The sequence below is a fragment of the Mus pahari genome, chromosome 4, assembly GCF_900095145.1.
Source record: "Mus pahari chromosome 4, PAHARI_EIJ_v1.1, whole genome shotgun sequence".
In the NCBI taxonomy this organism is placed as follows: domain Eukaryota; kingdom Metazoa; phylum Chordata; class Mammalia; order Rodentia; family Muridae; genus Mus; species Mus pahari.
Window position 1 is genome coordinate 227,171 of NC_034593.1, and position 21,408 is coordinate 248,578.

General features: G+C 36.5%; 1 protein-coding gene and 1 pseudogene across 1 annotated transcript in view; both read left to right on the plus strand.

The window, feature by feature from the left end:
- Window positions 1-8,676, plus strand: part of LOC110320147 — a 75,556-nt pseudogene extending 66,880 nt beyond the window's left edge.
- Hnf4g (hepatocyte nuclear factor 4 gamma) overlaps window positions 1-21,408 on the plus strand; it is a 143,331-nt gene that overhangs the window by 30,136 nt on the left and 91,787 nt on the right. The window lies entirely within an intron of this gene.

The following is a 21,408-nucleotide window of genomic DNA, read 5'->3' on the forward strand; positions in this document are numbered from 1 at the left end:
GTCTTATTGACAGTGTCTTTTGCCTTACAGAAGCTTTGCAATTTTATGAGGTCCCCTTTGTCAATTGCAGTTCTATTCAGGAATTGTTTTCCCTGTTCCCATATCTTCTAGGCTTTTCCCCACTTTCTCCTCTATAAGTTTCAGTGTCTCTGGTTTTATGTGAAGTTCCTTGATCCACTTAGACTTGAGCTTTGTACAAGGAGAAAAGAATGGATCAATTCTCATTCTTCTACATGATAACTGCCAGTTGTGCCAGCACCATTTGTTTAAAATGCAGTCTTTTTTCCACTGGATGGTTTTAGCTCCCTTGAAAAGATCAAGTGACCATAGGTGTGTGGGTTCATTTCTGGGTCTTCAATTCTATACCACTGGTCTACTACCTGTCTGTTGCTATACCAGTACCATGCAGTATTTTTGTTTTTGTTTTTGTTTGTTTGTTTGTGTGTTTGTTTTGTCACAATTGCTCTGTAGTACAGTTTTAGGTCAGGCATAGTGATTCCCCCAGATATTCTTTTATCATTGAGAAGAGATTTGGTATCCTAGGATTTTTGGTATTCCAGATGAATTTGCAAATTGCCCTTTCTAATTCATTGAAGAATTGAGTTGGAAGTTTGATAGGGATTGCATTGAATCTATAGATTCCTTTCACCAAGATAGCCATTTTCACAATATTGCTTCTGCCAATCCATGAGGATGTGAGATCTTTCCATCTTCTTAGATCTTCTTTGATTTATTTCTTCAGAGACTTGAAGTTGTTATCATACAGATCTTTCACTTCCTTAGTTAGAGTCACACCAAGGTATTTTTTATTATTGTGAAGGGTGTTGTTTCCCACATTTCTTTCTCATCCTGTTTATTTTTTCTGTAGATAAAGGCCATTTATTTGAGTTAACTTTATATCCAGCTACTGCACTGAAGCTGTTTTTCAGGTTTAGGAGTTCTCTGGTGGAATTTTTGGGTCACTTATGTATACTATCATATCATCTGCAAATAATGATATTTTGACTTCTTCCTTTCCAATTTGGATTCCCTTGACCTCCTATTGTTGTTTAATTGCTCTGGCTTAGACTTCAAGTACTATATATAATAGGTAGGGAGAAAGTGGGCAGCCTTGTCTAGTCCCTGATTTTAGTGTAATTGCTTCCAGCTTCTCTCCATTTACTTTGTTGTTGACTACTGGTTTTCTGTAGATTACTTTTATTATGTTAAGGTATTGGCCTTGAATTCCTGATCTTTCCAAGACTTTTATCATGAATGAGTATTGGATTTTGTCAAAAGGTTTTCTCAGCATTTAAGATTATCATGTGCTTTTTGTCTTTGAGTTTGTTTATATAGTGGATTACATTGATGGATTTCCGTATATTAAACCATCCCTGCATCCCTGGAATGAAGCCTACTTGGTCATGATAGATGATTGTTTTGGTGTGTTCTTGGATTCGGGTTGTGATAATTTTAATGAGTATTTTTTCATCAATATTCATAAGGGAAATTGGTCTTAAGTTCTCTATCTTTGTTATGTCTTTACGTGGTTTAGGTATCAGAGTAATTGTGGCNTNNTANAATGAATTGGGTANAATACCTTCTGTTTCTANTTTGTGGAATAGTTTGAGAAGAAGTGGAATTAGGTCTTCTTTGAATATCTGATAGAACTCTGCACTAAACCCATCTGGTCCTGGGCTTTTTTTTTTTTTTTTTTTTTTGGTTGGGAGCCTATTAATGATAGCTTCTATTTCTTTAGGTGATATAGGACTNTTTAGGTCATTAATCTGATCCTGATTTAACTTTGNTNCCTGGTATCTGTCTAGAAATTTGTCCATTTCATCCATGTTTTCCAGTTTTGTTGAGTATAGCCTTTTGTAGAAGGATCTGATGATGCTTTGGATTTCCTCCAGATCTGTTGTTATGTCTCCCTTTTCATTTCTGATTTTGTTAATTAGGATGCTGTCCCTGTGCCCTCTAGTTAGTCTGGCTAAGGGTTTATCTATCTTGTAGATTTTCTCAAAGAACCAGCTCCTGGTTTGGTTGATTCTTTGAGTATTTCTTTTTGTTTCCANTTGGTTGATTTCACCCCTGTGTTTGATTATTTCCTGCCTTCTACCCCTCTTGGGTGAATTTTTTTCCTTTTGTTCTAGAACTTTTAGGTATACTGTCAAGCTGCTAGTGTATGCTCTCTCTAGTTTCTTTTTGGAAGCACTCAGAATTATGAGTTTTCCTCTCAGGAATGCTTTCATTGTGTCCCATAAGTTTGGTTATTTTGTAATTTCATTTTCATTAAACTCTACAAAGTCTTTAATTTCTTTCTTCATTTCTTCCTTGACCAAGATATCATTGAATAGAGTGTTGTTCAGTTTCCAAGTGAATGTTGGCTTTCTATTATTTATGTTGTTATCGAAGATCAGCCTTAGACCATGCTGGTCTGATAGGATGCATGGGACAATTTCAATAGTTTTGTATCTGTGGAGACTTGTTTTGTGACCAATTATATGGTCAATTTTGGAGGAGGTACCATGTGGGGCTGGGAAGAAGGTGTAGCCTTTTGTTTTAGGATAAAATATTCTGTAGATATCTGTTAAATCNATTTGTTTCATAACTTCTGTTAGTTTCACTCTGTCTCTGTTTAGTTTCTGTTTCCAGGATCTGTCCCTATGATTGTATTCTGTATCCTGTCCAGAGTGTTTTTTGTTTGTTTGTTTGTTTTTTTCTTCTTGAAAATGTGTTTCCTATTATAATAAGCATGGCTATTATTTCACCAACTTACTGTATCAGATTTTTTCCATAGGTATATTATGTTTTCAAGTATAAAATTATACAGAAAGAATTACAGAAGAAATAGCACTACCCTCCTGTAACTTCCATTCTGTTACCCACTCTTTTGTTTAATTAATGTCTCTGAAAATGATTGGCAGTGGAGTACAGCTATAAATATATTAACAATTAAATATAATAAATATGAATATAATCATATATATCTTTATTCTTTCTTTCTTAGATAGGAGTTATTCTGGGCATCCATTCTTTATCTTGGGTTTCCTCAGTTTATTTGAAGCTCCTTGAATTATGCATACCTGTTCACAGGCACTGCCACTCTACTCCCTGAGGTTACATAATTCTGTATATGTGTAGATATCATGATGCACTCAATCACCATGCCACATTCAGATGCTTATAGAGTTTCAATAATGAATCATTAAAAAAGTAATCCTTTCTGAGGCCAGTGAGGGGGCCCAGAGTGCCCAAGTTCTTGCCATTCAGGCCTTATCATTTGTGATAGATCTTTGGAATCTGCAATAGAAGGAAAGAGTTGATTACTAAAGTTTTCCTGTTTCTCCCGTACTTACGCTGTGGTATGTGTTCATCCTTTGCAATGATGATGATAATGATGATGATGATGATGATGATGATGACCATCATCATCATCATGTAATTTTTAAAAGTAGTCTTTTCATTAAAACATCATATACATATTGGGGGTGTGTCCTCAGAATAATTTCACAGAAATCTAAGTAGAAAATATAAGTATACTCATTAGCTTTTAAACAAAATGAAACCAACCACTTATCAGTACACAGTTACTTCAAAACCTTAGTAACTATTATGATTTATTGCTGCTTCTGCTGCTGCTGCTGTTTATCCACCTCCTTCTTCATATTCTTATTTTCATTTTCCTTTTTCCTTCTTGATATGATTCTGTCCTCTTCTTCAGGCTGGTCTTGAGTACTCAATTCTCTTGTGCTAGCCTTTTGAGTGCTGACATTACAGTGTGACACACTGTGCTGGCTTTTATCAGTTTCACACAGGTCTCTCTTTCTCTCTCTCTCTCTCTCTCTCTCTCTCTCTCTCTCTCTCTCNNNTCTCTCTCTCTCTCTTTCTCTCTCTCTCTCTCAGTTTCTGTGTGTTTCTGTGTGTGTGTGTTTATGTGTATTCATATATGTGTATTTGTATGTATATTTTAAATATTCATTTTGTTTTTAACAATGTGTATTTGCCTGTGTGGGGATATGTGCATGATGTGTGTATGGGTGTCGTCTTAAGCCAGGGCAGGAGTTCTGATCACCTAGAGCTATAGTCAATAGGTGGTTGTGAGCTTTCTGATGTTCTATGAACTCAACTGATCTTCTGCAAGAGCAGTCCCAGCTGTTAACCTCTGAACAATCACTCTGGCAATGGCAGGCATATATTTTTGATGAAAACTGAAACTCGAAGTAGTATTTCAAACTACTTTATAATGTACTGTTGCAATATCCAGTTTTCTTCTTCCTCACTGATAGTAGGACATAGGACAGTGAATTTTCACAGCAAAGCAGCATCTTTTTAAAAGTAGGCTTCTATATTAAGTTCCAGTAAAATAATCTAGCTTAGATAATTGCTCTTGATGAGGTCATGGGGCTTGCTGTGTCACTTGGACTTGCTATCAATAACAAGTTTTTCTTGATGCAAAATACTTCATCTCCTTGTCATTTCAACTGATCATGGGCATACACTTCCTAGAAAATCGTCAGTCCCAGCTTCTGATGCAATAGTGAAACTGATTATGGTTTTACAAATTCATGAGTATTAGTGACCATCATCAACAAAGTTGTAGACACTTATTTCCTGGTATCAGCATTTTGTACAAAGTTCACACTTGTCAAAAAGATTTGGTCAGTTCATGTTGCTTTGCATTCATTCTGCTCTTAGCTATATTTGTTCATTGAGCCCATACTCTTATTTCCATGAGGCACTGAACTGTGACATCATTGAAAAAATTCATGTGAACTACCTTCTTTGGTGAAAATTCTGGCTTCAAACTTGCAGACTCTCAGTCTTTGCCTCCCAGGGATGTGGGCTTATATACACCACCAGGTCCCACACATTTTTATTGTTGTTTGATTTTTGAGACTAGGTATCACTGTGTAGCCTTGACTATCTGGGAACTTACAATGTAAACTAGACTGGCCTAGAGTTCATAGGAATTCCCTTTTGTCTGTCTCTCAAGTGGTATGATGAAACTATGTGTGCTACCATGCCTAGTGTCTTCCTTAAGTTTCTATAGGTGTGATGTAACACCAAGACCAAAAAGCAAGTTAGGGAGGAAAGGGTTTATTTGACCTATACTTCCTAATATTGTTCATCATAGACAGGGCAGGAATTTGGAGGCAGGAAATGATGAAACCATGGGAAGATGCTACTTGTGCCTCAAGGCATGCTCAGTCTGCTTTCTTGTAGAACATAGGATCACCAGTCCAAGAATAGCACCACCCCCAATGGGCTGGGCTCTCCCCCATCAATGACTAATTAAGAAAATGACTTACAGGTTTGTCTACAACCAACCTTCTGGAGGCATTAACTTAATTGAGGTTCCCTTCTTCAGCTTGTGTCAAGTTGACATAAAACTATACAGCACAATTGACCCCTTATCACCATTACATGAACATATATACCACTATATATATTACTGTTAAACCACACTTTTCCTTTTCCATTTATCCACCAAGACCTCACACACTAAATAATAAATAAATAAATGAATAAATAAATAAATAAATAAATAAATAAATAAATAAATAGCTTTTAAGAATCCAAACGTTTATACAAATTTCAACATTAAAGCCCAGTCTTTTTAAATACTCAATGTATCTTTTAAAATCCAATCCTTTAAAATTCAGTCTCTCAATTGTGGCTTCCTATAAAATCTAAAATACATCATATACTGTCTTAGTTCAAGAAAGAAGAACCAGAGATTAGTTACAATATTTAAAAAGCAAAAGTAAACTCTAAAATGGTAAATAACTCTACCTCCAATGTCTGGGATTAAACTGCAATTTTCTCGGCTCCTCTAAGCAGCTTCTCTGAATCTGCCCACTTCAACACACACAGCTTGTTTTCTAGGCTCCAAGTGGCTCCATTCTCCTGTTGATGCTGATCTCGGGGCTCACCTCATGACACTGGTAACTCCAAAATGTTTGGGGTCTTCTGCTGCAATTGGGTTGTACTTTTACCAATAGCTTCTCATAGGGTTTCTTCATGCTCTGAGCCTCAAATTCTCTGCTTGACTCCTTCAATCCTGAACCATCAACTTCCACTGAGGTCTCTCAGAGGCAAACTCAGCTATTCTCCATGTCCCCACTTCATCCCTTAAAACAGGTACCATCTGGGTGCTTCTTATATTACAAGCTGCCATTTCAAGGTATAACCTTGGACACCTCTTGGACACAGCTTCTGTGTGGCTTTAGGAAACACTTCTGAAGATATTTTACCTCAATATTTCTAATCACCACTAATTTCTCACCTTCAATTGATCAGAATCAACTGTCCCAACACAGCAAAGGTTTCACTTCAGTGGTGCTGGTCTGGTTAATCACAGCTGATTTTTCAGCCCCAGCCAACCAGAACCGTAAAATCTTAATTCAAAATAACAAATAGCCCCTATAATCTTTACACTTCCTTCTGAAATTGCACAAAGCAGTCTTCCATATTTAACATTATCGTTAGCAATCTTATCTTCCAAGTTTCTACAGAAAAGCTCACCAAGCAATGAAAATTCAATGACTTTCCTTAAACAAAATTCCAGGGTCCTTCCACAATGCTCCTGAAAACTCATGGTTATGTCTCTCACACCAGTACTTCACCAACTTGTCTTAGGGTTTCTATTGCTGCAAGGAAATACCATGATCAGGGGAAGAAAAGGGTTTATTTGGCTTACTCTTCCATATTACTGTTCACCACTAAAAGAAGTCAAAACAGAACCTGAAACAGGATAAGAACCTAGAGGCAGGAACTGATGCAGAAATCATGCAGGAGTATTGCTTGCTACTCATTAATTGCTCAATCTGCTTTTATATGCAATCCATCTGTACCAGCCTATGAAGACCCCACCTAAAATGGGCTGGTTCCTCCCCCATCTATTCCTAATTAAAGAAAATTCCTTATAGGTTTGCTTACAACCTGATCTTCTGAAGGCATTTCCTTAATTGAGGTTCCTTCCTCTCAGATGACTTTAGATTGCATCAAGTTTATCCAGTCTACCAGGCCTACTGCCATGCTTTAGGTTTAGACACACATTAATGTTTCAGAAATTGTTTATAGAGTGTAAATCTCGCAGCATTGACTATTTCTTTTAAAGGTTAGTAAATAGTTGGAAGCATGGTGCCAGGCCAGCCAAGGTTAGAAAATAAGACTCATCTTTAAACATTTTTTTAAAATATTCAATATGTGTCATTTCATAAATTATCAACAATGATAGCTCAGGACCTAAGTCAAATAGGTTTCTAACTGTATTTCTGAATAAAACATAAAGACTAGGCATTCATTTATTTCAAACCATCTTGCTTTAATAATTTGGTTTATTGTTCCTGTATTCTGAAAAGTTTTGTTCTATTTTCATACACTATAAAATGCAGTGACTACTACAATCCTCTCATCAAATTTAGCAGTAACAATTTATCTACAAGTTTTAATATTAAATTATACAGTTTTACATAACTTTAATTATACTAACAAAAGTGCAATTTTAGGAATTAATCGTGTATCACAGGACACTTTATTTTCTACCACATACAATATATATGGCAAGTAATGCATTACTTTACAATAATTCTTAATTTTGTGGTAGAACACAACATCTACTGAATTTTTATTTTTCAAAAATACAGCATACTTATTGGGAGTGGTGATGCAGACCTGTACTCCTAGCACTTGGGAGGTAAGGGCAGTAAGTTTAAGGTCACTGGGCCCAATAGTGAGTTTGAGCCTGGGCTACTGACTTTGACTCCCAAGAAACAAACAAATGAACAAACAATCTAACAACATATTATCATTAGTTATAGTCACCACATAGAATATTAACCATTAACTTTCATATAGAGACTTAGAAAATATGTGTATACCTACCTGTTGTTTTATGTTTTGGGTACAGCTACAGTCAAATCAGTAAAGTATCCCAGAATTCCACTGGACATGTCTCGTCTATGTTTTCTATTTAATTTTGATTTGTAAGAGGCTTTCACTGTGTTGCCCAGGCATGATATAAATGTGATTCGTCTTCCTCACCATCTGAAGTGAAACATGGTAATGAGAAGTTGTTTTGAGAGATGCCACAAACATAATTCAAAGAATTTACGACCATCGTTTCTGTATTGCAGACAGATTTAAATCTCAAGCAAAATTAAAGAGATGTATACTTTCAGACCACATTACAAAATAATGAGAATGGTGTACTGAAAGATAGCAGAGGTTGGTTCCAAATCACTGTGCTTCACTTGCCTTGGTAACATTTGTCAGTCACCCATTGTTGAAATAGTTTTCAGAAAATTGGTAACTGATGAAAATGTTTCAGATAGTTGGAAGATAGACAGTGTGACTGCATCCACCTATGAAGTGGTGAGATCTTCTGAGTCTCTAGGTCAAAGCTGCATGTAAAACAAGCATCCCCATGAATCATGGCGCATGAAGTATTGCAAGAAACATCTTTGCCATATTTGATTATATACTGTGTATGGATGAAAGCAATATGAGAGATTTGAATAGAAAAGTAATTTAGTTAAGAACTGCAAAGCTAAAATTGAGCTACTTTGGAGTTATGATTTACAGAAACAAGTCATTATTGAAATTCCCTATTACGGCAATGACTCTAATTTTGAGTTGGTGTAGCAGCAATGCCTTAGGTACTGCAAGGAGTTCCTGGAGAAGACTCAGTAGCTTGTTTTTGACTCCAGCCTTAAGCAACTCACTTCATCAGTGCCATGCCCAAGGTGGCAGAGTATCTAGCCCCATGCCCCACCTGTCTTTCCAACTGACTTTTTGTATATCTTTAAAATAGTCGCAAGTGGAATTTAGATATAAGTTCAGAAGGATAAAAATATTTGAGTAAGACAGTTTAAGTGTAACTAAGCATTCTTAAATTAATTGAACCTCTCACCTTGTCATAATTATAAATCAGTAGAATAATGTAGTGGCTAGCCCCCACTTATTGTATGATAACAATTTTTGATGATGCTCCATATTCATTTCCATAATGGCTTGCTAATTTACATTCCCAATAACAATGCACAAGTTCTTCACATCATGGTCAATGGTTTCTTTTTATCCTTTTGAGGTGGTACCTTACTGTGGTTTTAATTTAAATTCCCTGGATGATTAGCAAAGTTGAAAATTTTAATGCCTAAATTCACATACCTAATGATCATTTTTATTTCTTTAGAGCAATGTCTATACAGGTCCTTTGTCCATTTTTAAATTAGATTGTTGCATTTTTGAATTTCTTATCTAGATTTGACAATGTTTTTTTCTATGGTGTTTATAGTTTACATTGTGTGCTCCCACACTATAGGCTTTTGTATTCTCTGAAGTTGTTCCCTTGATGTAACTGGACGAAGCCTTCTGGATAGATGTAGTCCCAGTTGCTTAATTTTGGCTTTTGTTGCCCATGCTATTGTGTCATTTTCAAAAATTGTTATCCAGATTTGCACTATAAAGCTTTATTTTCTATTTCCCAAAGAAACCTAGAAGATTTATAACTTCAGATTTTATGTTTATGCCTATAATCCAGATTAAGTGAATATATGATGTGAGATGAGGAGCTAATTTCTTTCTTTTGTATATGAATATCTAGGCTTCCCAGAACTCATTGTTTTTTTTTTTTTTTTTTTTTTACTGAAGAAACCATCATGTGCCTTCATGGCACTTTTGTAAAAAAATTTTAACATATTCCAACTGTATAGATTAATTTCAGGATTCCATGCATTCTTCTGCTGAATATGTCTTTTTATTAATGTCCATTTTGTTTTGTTTATGGTGGATATATATTAAACATTGAAATGATATTAGATGATTCTCTTTAATTTGCTTGTTTTGAGATAAGACTTGTCTTACATCAGTTGGTGGTTCTGAGGAGTTATAACTTGCACTATATCTGTGTTCTTTTTATTTGAAGCAGAATTACAGGCACATCTATACCCCAACTTCCCAGAACAGGAAGGCATTGCTTTCCTACCCTTTGCTACACATTGTCAGAGGGTCCAGGCACACAAGTAACATTCCTCACTCCTGATCACACCTCACTAAGGAAAATGTTGTAAGAGCAGCTCTATCTCAAAATGCTTGTTGTCCCCATTTTGTCACCAGGGATCTGCTGGTTAGCTATCTTTATGAAGCTGGTGTAATATAAGTTCAAAGCAACCCTGCAGTTACGTACTAAATTACAAAATATGTATCACTACAGAGTAGATATTCAGTGTTGGCATAATTCCATTACCTCTACTTATGGCAGTGCTATTAATAGCACAAAACAACAGCCAGTCATTTTAATTTCATTATTTACTGAGCACCAGGATGACTTTTGTGTTTTCTGTTTTTTTAGCCTACACAGAACCCCAAGTAATATAGATGTATTTTAACCACTTTCTAGGTCCCTATCATAATTTTACAGAGGATAGAGATTTAAACAGATAATGTTTGGGGAAATCTCCTAGCACTCCTCTGTAAGAAAGCATAAACACTTTACCAGTTACACAAATGGGAACTCCAGTGTGGGCAGTGGATGTTTACTTTCCATTTCAGTGAGAAATTTTTGAGGCACATACCCTTATCATTCGTTTTAGATCTTTGACACATACCATGGTATACAATGTCATGTTTATAATGAACTAATGAAATGATGAATGACTCTGTAAGTTACATTTTCAGAGATGTGATTGTTCAATATGTCCTCACAGAGTAACAATGTCAGTGTTGGGCTTTCTCAACACTGTTGGCATCCCTCCTCTTGGATATTTGAACACTATAAGCCAACTCCTCACTTTAGGACAGGAGACATTTCAGTGTTGTTTCTTTAAGAAAGCAGAGGAAAAAACATTTTGCCCTCCTAGGATTAGGTTCTCTGTTGGCCTCTATATTCTGATTTTTTGCTTCATTATGTAAAATAATAAAAATAATAGGTATAGAATATGTGTTAAAGACTATGTTATTCCTAAAGTGCTAGATTTAGAGATGGAACATAGGAGTCAATTAGGGTTGGATTGGGTGGGCCTTTGAGGAATGCTGTGCCTCACCCAATCTTCCTAATACTACACTAGTGTTCTGCTGGTTGCAATGTCTCTGGAGTTGAATAGCATATATTTACAATTGATAAAAATATTCAAATTATTGTTTTGAAGTGGCAAAGAAAAAATTTATGGTTGGGAGGGCCACGGAAAACTGAGGAACCATATTAAAGGGTTGCAGTTTTAGGAAGGTTGAGAACAACTACATTATACCATATCCAACCCCGGAGAAAGCCGATTCAAGAAGCCATTGAGAAAGTAGATCATCTGCAAGTGGGAAAACAATTTCACAGAAGTGCAAGCATGGTAGCACCTTGATCTTAGACTTGAATCCTCTGGAATATAGGGAGCTAGACTTGAGCTTTGTACAAGGAGATAAGAATGGATCAATTCACATTCTTCTACATGATAGCTGCCAGTTGTGCCAGCACAATTTGGTGAATATGCTGTCATTTTTCCACTGGATGGTTTTAGCTTCTTTATCAAAGATGAAGTGACCCTAGATGTGTGGATTAATTTCTGGGTCTTCAATTCTCTTCCACTGATCTACCTATCAGTTACTGTACCAGTACCATGCAGTTTTTATCACAATTGCTCTGTAGAACAGCTTAAGGTCAGGCATGGTGATTCCACCAGAAGTTCATTTATTATTGAGAATGTTTTTTGCTATCCTAGGTTTTTTATTATTCCAGATGAATTTGTAAATTGCCCTTTCTAACTCAGTGAAGAATTGAGTTGGAATTTTGATGGGGATTGCATTGAATCTGTAGATTGCTTTTGGCAGGATGGCCATTTTGACTATGTTAATCCTGCCAATCCATGAGCATGGGAGATCTTTCCATCTTCTGAGATCTTCAATTTCTTTCTTTAGGGATTTGAAGTTCTTATCATACAGATCTTTCACTTCCTTACTTAGAGTCACACCAAGGTATTTTATATTATTTGTGACTATTGTGAAGGGTGTTGTTTGCCTAATTTCTTTCTCATCCTGTTTATCCTTTGTGTAGAGAAAGGCCACTGATTTGTTGGAGTTTATTTTATATCTAGCTAATGCACTGAAGCTGTTTATCAGGTTTAGGAATTCTCTGGTGCAATTTTTAGGGTTACATATATATACATAGTATCATATCATCTGCAAATGTGATATTTTGACTTCTTCTTTTCCAATTTGTAGCCCCTTGATCTTCTTTTGTTGTTAAATTCCTCTGGCTAGGACTTCAATTACTATATTGAATAGGTAGGCAGAAAGCCTTGTCTAGTCCCTGATTTTAGTGGGATTGCTTCGAGTTTCTCTCCATTTAGTTTGATGTTGGCTACTGGTTTGATGTATATTGCTTTTATTATGTTTAGATATGGGCCTTGTATTCCTGATCTTTCCATGACTTATATCATGAAGGAATGTTGGATATTGTCAAATGCTTTCTCAGCATCTAAGGAGATGATCATGTGGTTTTCGTCTTTGAGTTTGTGAATACAGTGGATTATATTGATTGATTATCACATATTATACCATCCCTGCATCCATGGGATGAACCCTACTTTGTCATGATGGATGATCATTTTGATGTATTCTTGGATTCGCTTTGGGAGGATTCTATTGAGTTCTTTGCATGGATATTCATAAGGGAAATTGATCTGAAGTTCTCTTTCTTTGTTGCATGTTTCTGTTTTAGATATCAGAGTAATTGTGGCTTCATAGAATAAATTGGGTAGAGTACAAATTGGGTAGAGTACCTTCTGTTTCTATTTTGTGGAATAGTTTGGGGAGAGTTGGAATTAGGTCTTCTTTGAAGGTCTGATAGAACTCTGCACTAAACCCATCTGGTTCTTTATTTTTTTTTTTTTTTTGGTTGGGAAATTATTGATGACTTCTTCTATTACTCTAGGGGAAATGGGACTGTTACTATTGTTAATCTGATCCTGATTTAACTTTGGTACCTGGTATCTGTCTAGGAAATTGTCCATTTCATCCAGGTTTTCTACTTTTGTTGAGTATAGCCTTTTGTAGTAGGATCTGATGATGTTTTGGATTTCCTCAGGATCCGTTGTTATGTCTCATTTTGTGTTTCTGATTTTGTTAATTAGGATACTGTCCCTGTGCCCTCTAGTTAGTCTGGATAAGGGTATATCTATCTTGTTGTTTTTTTCAAAGATCCAGCTCCTGGTTTGGTTGATTCTTTGAATAGTTCTTTTGTTTCCACTTGGTTAATTTCAGCCCTGAGTTTGATTTATTTCCTACCATCTACTCCTCTTGGGTCAATTTGCTTCCTTCAGTTCTAGAGCTTCTAGGTGTGCTGTCAGACTGCTAGTGTATGCTCTCTCTAGTTTCTTTTTGGAGGCACTCAGGGCTGTGTTTTCCTCTTAGGACTGCCTTCATTGTGTCCCATAAGTTTTTGTATGTTGTGGCTTCACTGTCATTAAACTCTAAAAGTCTTTAATCACTTTCTTTATTTCATCCATGACCAAGGAATCATTGAGTAGAGTGTTGTTCAGTTTCCAGTGAATGCTTGCTTTCTATTATTTATGCTGTTATTGAAGATCAGTCTTAGTCCTTGGTGATCTGATAGGATGCTTGGGATAATTTTAATTTTTGTATCTCTGGAGGCCTGTTTTGTGACCAATTATATGGTCAATTTTGGAGGAGGTACCATGTGGTGCTTAGAAGTAAGTATATCCTTTTGTTTTAGGATGAAATGTTCTGTAGATATGTATTAAATCCATTTGTTTCATAACTTCTGTTAGTATCCATGTGTCTCTGTTTAGTTTCTGTTTCCAGGATCTGTCCATTGGTGAGAATAGGGTGTTGAAATCTCCCACTATTATTGTGTGCTGTGCACTGTGTGCTTTGAGCTTTACTATAGTTTCTTTAATGAATGTGGATGCCCTTTCATTTGGAGTGTAGATATTCAGAATAGAGTGTTCATCTTGGTAGATTTTAACTTGAATGAGTATGAAGTGCCCCTCCTCTTTTTTGATAAGTTTGGGTTGTGAAGTCAATTTTATTCGACATTAGAATGGCTACGCCCTTTTGTTTCTTCAGACCATTTGCTTGGAAAATTGTCTTTGAGCCTTTTACTCTGAGGTAGTGCCTGTCTTTTTCCCTGAGGTGGGTTTCCTTTAAGCAGCAAAATGATGGATCTTGTTCATGTAGCCAGTCTATTAGTCTGTCTTTTTATTGGTAATTGTGTCCATTGATGTTAAGAGAAATTAAAGAAAAGTAAATGTTGATTCCTGTTATTTTTGTTGTTAAAGTTGGGATTCTGGTCTTGCAAGTGTCTTCATTTAGGTTTGTTGAAGCATTACTTTCTTGCTTATTCTAGGGCTTAATTTCTGTCCTTGTGTTGGTGTTTTCCCTTTATTGTCCTTTGAAGGGCTGGATTTGTGGAAAGTTATTGTGTGAATTTGGTTTTATTATGGAATACTTTGGTTTTTTCCATCTATGATAATTGAGAGTTTTGCTGGGTTTTGTAGCCTGGGCTGGCATTTGTGTTCTCTTAGGGTCTGCATAACATCTGTCCAGGATCTTCTGGCTTTCATAATCTCTGGTGAGAATTCTGGTATAATTCTAATAGGCCTGCCTTTATATGTTACTTGACCTTTTTCCCTTACTGCTTTTAATATTCTATCTCTATTTAGTGCATTTGTTGTTCTGTTTGTTATGTGTCAGGAGGAAATTCTTTTCTTGTCCAGTCTATTTAGAGTTCTGTAGGCTTCTATGTTCATGGACATCTCTTTCTTTAGGTTTGGGAAGTTTTCTTCTATGATTTTGCTGAAGATATTTGCTGGCCCTTTAAGTTGAAAATCTTCACTCTCATCTACTCCTATTATCCGTAGGTTTGCTCTTCTCTTTGTGTCCTTGATTTCCTGGATGTTTTCAGTCAGGATCTTTTTGCAATTTGCATTTTCTCTGATTGTTGTGTCCATGTTCTGTATGGAATTTTCTGCACCTGAGGTTCTCTCTTCCATCTCTTGTATTCTGTTGCTGATGCTCCCATCTATGATTCCTGATTTCTTTCCTAGGCTTTCTATCTCTAGAGTTGTTTCCCTTTGGGTTTTCTTTATTGTTTCTACTTCCCTTATTAGGTCTTGGATGCTTTTGTTCAATTCCATCACCTGTTTGGTTGTGATTTCCTGTAATTCTTTAAGGGATTGTTGTGTTTCCTCTTTAAGGACTTCTACCTGTTTATCAGTGTTTTACTGAAATTCTTTATGGACTCTTCCTCTTTAGCAGTGTTTTCCTGTATTTCTTAAATGAGTTATTAATGCCCTTCTTAATGTCCTCTTCCAACATCATGAGATATGATTTTAAATCTGAGTCTTGCTTTTCGGGTGTGTTGGGGTATCCAGTACTGGCTGAGTTGAGTGTGTTGGGTTCGGATGATGGTGAATGGTCTTGGTTTCTGTTAGTAGGATTCTTACATTTGGCTTTTTTCGTCTGGTAATCTCTGGCTTTAGAAGTTACAGTTGTCTCTGGTTGGAGGTTGTTCCTCCTTTGATTCTGTTAGCCTCTGTCAGTAGTACTGGGAGTCTAGCTTTCTCCTGAGTCTCAGGTTTCAGAGTACTTTCTGCAGGCAAGTTCTCCTCTTGCAGGGAACCTGCACAGAGGTCTGGCATTCAGACCTGCCTCCTTTCTGTAGATGAAGGCCCCAAACTGATTCTGTTCCAGAAGATGTGTCGCTTCTGCAGTCTGCCCTCTCACCTGTGCAGACTGGTCTATGAGGGACCCAGGACACAAGATGGCTCCCTCACATGCTCAGGCAGTCAGAGCCCTCCCGGGCAGACATCTCTCCTCTGATGTGGAAGGTGCCTGGATTTCTGGAGCCCAAAATGGGGTCTGTCCCAAAAGCTGTATTGCTTCTGCCTGCCCCAGAAGCTGTGTTGCTTCTGTAGTCTTCATTCTCACCTGTGAAGACTGGTCTCTGAGGGACCCGGGGCACAAGATCTGGTTCTCTTTTTCTCCCTTTATCTGGGTTCCAGAGATCAAGCTTAGAATGCCAGGCTGACAAAGCAACAGCTCTGATATGCTAAACCATCTTTGCCTATCCCTTACTTTTTGATACAACCTTTCTGTGTAACTCAGTTTGCTCTCCATTGTTTGACCACCACAAACAATGATTGCAGTCATATATAACCACAACATAGCATGTGTGTCTCATACATAGTGTGAGTGCATGGCCTTTTTATTCATAGATTTCCTAGGGACACAGAGTATGCCATTAGTTACTTCTCTGCTTCTACTCCAAAGAAAAACAGAAACCTAAACTACTTAGAAGCATGTACACAGAAGCATAAAAGTTCCCACTTGTTTCTTTTAATTTTTAAAGTTGAACACAATTTACTCAGAAATATCTTCTTAGAAGGTGTGTTAGTCTCTTTGTACTGGCTATGATAAAGTATTGTGACCAAAAGAAACTTAAGAAAAAAAGTGTTAATTTATACTTACAGTTTCAAAGTGATAGAGTTCATCATAGTGGGGAAGGGATGGCATAGCAGCAGAAGCGAACAACTGGCTAATCACATGTTAACCCCACACAGGAAGAAGAGACATGAAAGAGGAAGTTGAGCACAGCTATAAATTCTCAAACCCAACTCCCTTTCTCCCTAGTGAAATACTTCCTCCATCAAGACTATTCCTCTGGGCCGGGCAGTGGTGGCACACGCCTTTAACCCCAGTATGTGGGAGGCAGACGCAGGTGGATTTCTGAGTTCGAGGCCAGCCTGGTCTACAGAGTGAGTTCCAGTAAAGCCAAGACTGCACAGAGAAACCCTGTCTCGAAAAAGAAACAAACAATCAAACAAACAAAAAACAAAACAAAATGAAAAAATACTATACCTCTGAAAAGTTTTGTAACCTCCCCTAAGTGTGCAACCCACTAGGGACCATAAACCTGTCGGGGTTGGGGGGGGCATTTTCATTGAAACAACTGCAGGAGATATACAAATGATAGTTCTTTTAAGGATGGTAAATAACATCTATTCTTAGTCTACAGAAGTTGAATTCTTAGTGTACAGAAGATGTACAATGACCTGTCTATATAAAAATATTAGCATATGCATAATATTCTATTTATCTGATAGTTTATATGTTTGTTAAGCCTCTGGTATATTTAGAAGACACCAACTTACGTATTGATTCAGACTTCTAGTATTCATCAGAAGTATTCAGAGCATAGTTGAAGGCTCTGTGTTATGGCAATGAATAAGGCTTCAGGCCTATGGTAAGGAAAGTTTGTGTTCATCAGTTTGCATGATGAAATAAAAATGCCTCTACTGTGACTAATAACATATAAAGATATGGGTATTAATGCTCTGAATCCTTGCTTACTTACTTGGCATCATAAAGTACTGGCCTTGCCAGGTAGCTGTGTTTTCCTCTATCTTGGCCTTAAACCAAAGGAGTCTTGCCCATGGGTCTTGTACCATACATACATTTGCCGGCTCTACAACCACAAGGTAAATCTTTATATCAGCATCATTCACATTAATAAACTGATTTGATCCAGAAAGAAACATCAGATAGCAGAACCAGAATTAAAACTTTCATTTAGGTATGAGCTATTTGAGATGTGCTTTAGTAATTCCCACAGTGCCTTATCTATTGAATGAATCTTTTGTTAGAAGCTGTAGGAAAAACCTGTGAAAGGCAAGTGAGCCATAATGAGGAAGAATTACTCATTAGTTAGAAATTTGCAGATAATTAAAACAAGTTATTCATTAGAATTATAAAATTAGAGTATACTGGTACAGTATATACAATGAAATCGTGGTTTAAAACATTTGCATATCTATAAAAATAAATATGCACATAATCTTTATACACATCTAATACACATCATGCATTAGATGTATCTAATGCATATATATACATGTACATACTGATCAGCCTTTGCAGTAGAAGACAGAGAAAATGTCTATTTTGAAGACAATATAATATTTATTATGTTTTAAAACTAGCAGTCTCTGGGAAGGAGAGATGCCTCAGTATATAACATGCTTACTGTGAAAATGAGGACTTCTGTTTAACTTTTTAGCACTCGCACCAAAAAAAATCAGGTTTTGTTGGACATCTGTAATCTCAATGCTAAAAAAGACAGAGGCAGATGCTTGGAGTTAGCCAACCCAGCCTAATGAATGTCCTCCAGGTTCAGTGAAAGACACTATATCAAACATAAGGTAGAAAGTAATTGAGGAAGACGCCTGACATAAACCTCTTACCTTAGCACACATGTGAAGACACATGCAGAGGCATTCTTATATTCACATGCCCACACCTGTGTCAGCACCACAGATGCACCTGCTCACTGGAAGATGATTAATATATATGTATCTTAAGCTTCCTGTAGGCCAGGATATCCCTGATTTGGGGAGTATATAGATAAATTAGGTTGGTAGACGCCTATTTCATTAGTATATAGATAAATGAGTTAGGTCAAGAAACCTGACATCCACTAAGGAGGAAGGTAAAGAAGAAAGCAATCAAGAGAAAGAAGCCACTCTGTACTTATATTTAAGACTCCAAAGTTTTATGTACTTAGCATGGAGATAATTCTGTCAAAAAGTGGGAAGCTGTAATAGAAAGCAGAGGTTAACTTTAAAAGACTTCATTTCCTCAAGTGAAGTAGGGGCTAAGGTGTCATAATTTCCCCTCAAACAGTATATCAAGTAATCAGAAACTGACTCTGAGCAAGGAAAATTAAGAGGATATGAGCTCTTGGGATATGGGTATTGTAGTGTCTTATTGTCTTTGTTTCCTATATGCACAATACACGTGGTTTAGTTTTGGAACTGAACTGAACTGTGGGAACAAGCCATAATCTATGCTTGTGACTGGCATTCAGGGGCAGAGTACATGTTTCTTTATTGATGGAAATGGGTCAAAGATAACACAATTTTCATCTCTGGCAGGCTTTCTAAATAAAGGGCAAAAACTAAAGACAGTTAATAGCCCCTCCCCCTCTCTTTCATGTTTTCCTACTGATTTTTTGAGATTGTAACTATGATTTTGGAGGTAGAATAAGGGAAGCAATGACTTTTATTTCAAACGCCAACGGTCCTAAAACAAACTTTTATAAATGTATTCAAAATATGTAGTAAGTTTCATCACTTACGTTAACTTTTCTTTAAATACGCATTCACTGTGTATCCAATGAACCAATTCTCTCTCTCCTCTCTCTCTTTCTGTCTCTGTCTCTGTCTCTGTCTCTGTCTCTGTCTCTGTCTCTGTCTCTCTCTCTCTCTCTCTCTCTCTCTTCTATCTCTGTCTCACTATCCAAAACAGTGAAGAGTCATATAACAAATAGAACTCCAGTTAAGAGCTTCCTGCTCCTGGGGAACATACACATGTGGAGTTGGATAGGATTCATGCACATAATAACAGTAAACATGCCTGAAGCAGTGAATGACTGTGTCTTTAGGCAGCCAAGTGTTCACACAGTGTCATGAATTCTTAGGAAGAAGATACCACTGTACCAGAAAAGCACATGCAATTAGTTTTCAAGTTACATTGGAACTTTCTCATTATGCAGGAAAACCCTTTAATATTTGTGCTCAATAAGCTATATAATGTATGTTCATGGGATAAGGAGCCTAAAAAAAAGAGTGGCTTTGCTGACTGATGCTGGGGATTAAAAGCTTTTCAAGACTTGACTTCTTATTTATTGGTATTTATAAATAACATGTATGTTGTCTTCATTTTAGCAAAGAGATACAAATGCTGCTAGGATCTCCTGTGAAACACAGGCGGCAAACATATGCATGTATGCATGAGTGCATATTGCAGATTGTTCTCATAGAACCACCTGTCCACCACTCCTAGTGCTGATGTGACTGACCCAAAGGCTGATTGTTGTGGAGGCACACTTGTTTTTAGAAGAGTAGCCACTTAAGTCACTGACCATTTGTAGATCCCAGGATCTGAAAGAGGTATTTTTAATAATGGAAGTTGTGTTGCCAAGTGACTAACCTGCCAACAAAAATTCATATACGTGGCAGGAAAATTACATAGTAGATCATTACCTCCCTTAGTCATGGGTGTCTGTGTGTGTATATCTGTGTGTTTGTGCACACACACACACACACACACACACACACACACACACACACACACAAGACAGATTGACATAGATCTCAGACTGGTCTTGAACTCCATATCTTCCTTCTGGCTCCCAGTACTGGAATTACCCATATACATCACTCTGCCTGGCTTTTCCTTACTCATATTTTACACCACATTATGAAGCTTCACAGATACGAATTGATACATCCTGTGTTATGATACTTTATACAGAAACCTAACATTTATAAAACATTATTTTCTAAATAGAAGATTAATTAAAAAAAACATATACTTAAATAGTGTTGGGTAACATTTAGTAACTGGTGTTTAAGTAGTTACAGAAAACATTTAGTAAATGGTTTAAGGGAACTAATTAGTTCCCCACAGACATAATTAATGAAGACAGGATCTACTTGTGTAGTGAAAATGATCAGTTAATTGTTTTATTTCAGGTCTCTTCACATGGAGACACTGGTGACAGAAATACTGATTTTAATCCATTTCTCCATTTAATCTATCTATAAATGCAAACCATGTTAAGTTAAACATGCTTGGAAAACAAATAAACTTGAAAGCTAATATTACCATCCCAAATGAGGTGAAGGTATATAAAAGACAAGAAAGACAAAATTTCATTATACATGCTTCAAGAGGGATTTTTCACAAACTCATAGCCCTTCCAACTGAAATGATGGATGCTTATTTGATTCTAACTGATAAGTGTTATATATAAAAGTGGTTTTGCCTTCATTCTTATCAAATCTGTGGGGATTTCCAATGGTAGACTAATATTATGTGGGTGGAAACTTCTCAGAAGAATAGGGAGCTTATCAGTATTTACTTAGGTTCTTTTACATTCAGAGCTATAAAAGCAACTACACTCATAAATTTATAGCCAGTCAAGGATATTGCCTCTTCCCCCAAAGAGGCTTGATATTAAAGGAGTGCAGTGAATAAGCTCAAATCATGAAGTATTTTCAACACTGGAGCAGTTTTCCTTCAAATTCCACATTGTAGTCTATACTTTATGAAGAATCACTGGTTGTCCTTTAAGTTTGAGAAGTAAAGGTAATAAAAATTGTGATAAGGATTATTATTTTTCTTACAGATTTTATTCCATTTTTGTTTTTTATTATTAAAACATTTCTTGGTAGTATCTACCTTCAATGAGTTATGACTGTAGGTTAATGATCACCACAGTTGTTTCAATAGATATTTTTATTATTTCAACTTGTAGATAATGAAACAGAAGCTAGTAGAGGTTATGAATTCTGCCCCAAATCACACAGCAGAAACAAGACTAAGTTTATGCCATTCCAATTCTATTCCTGCTGT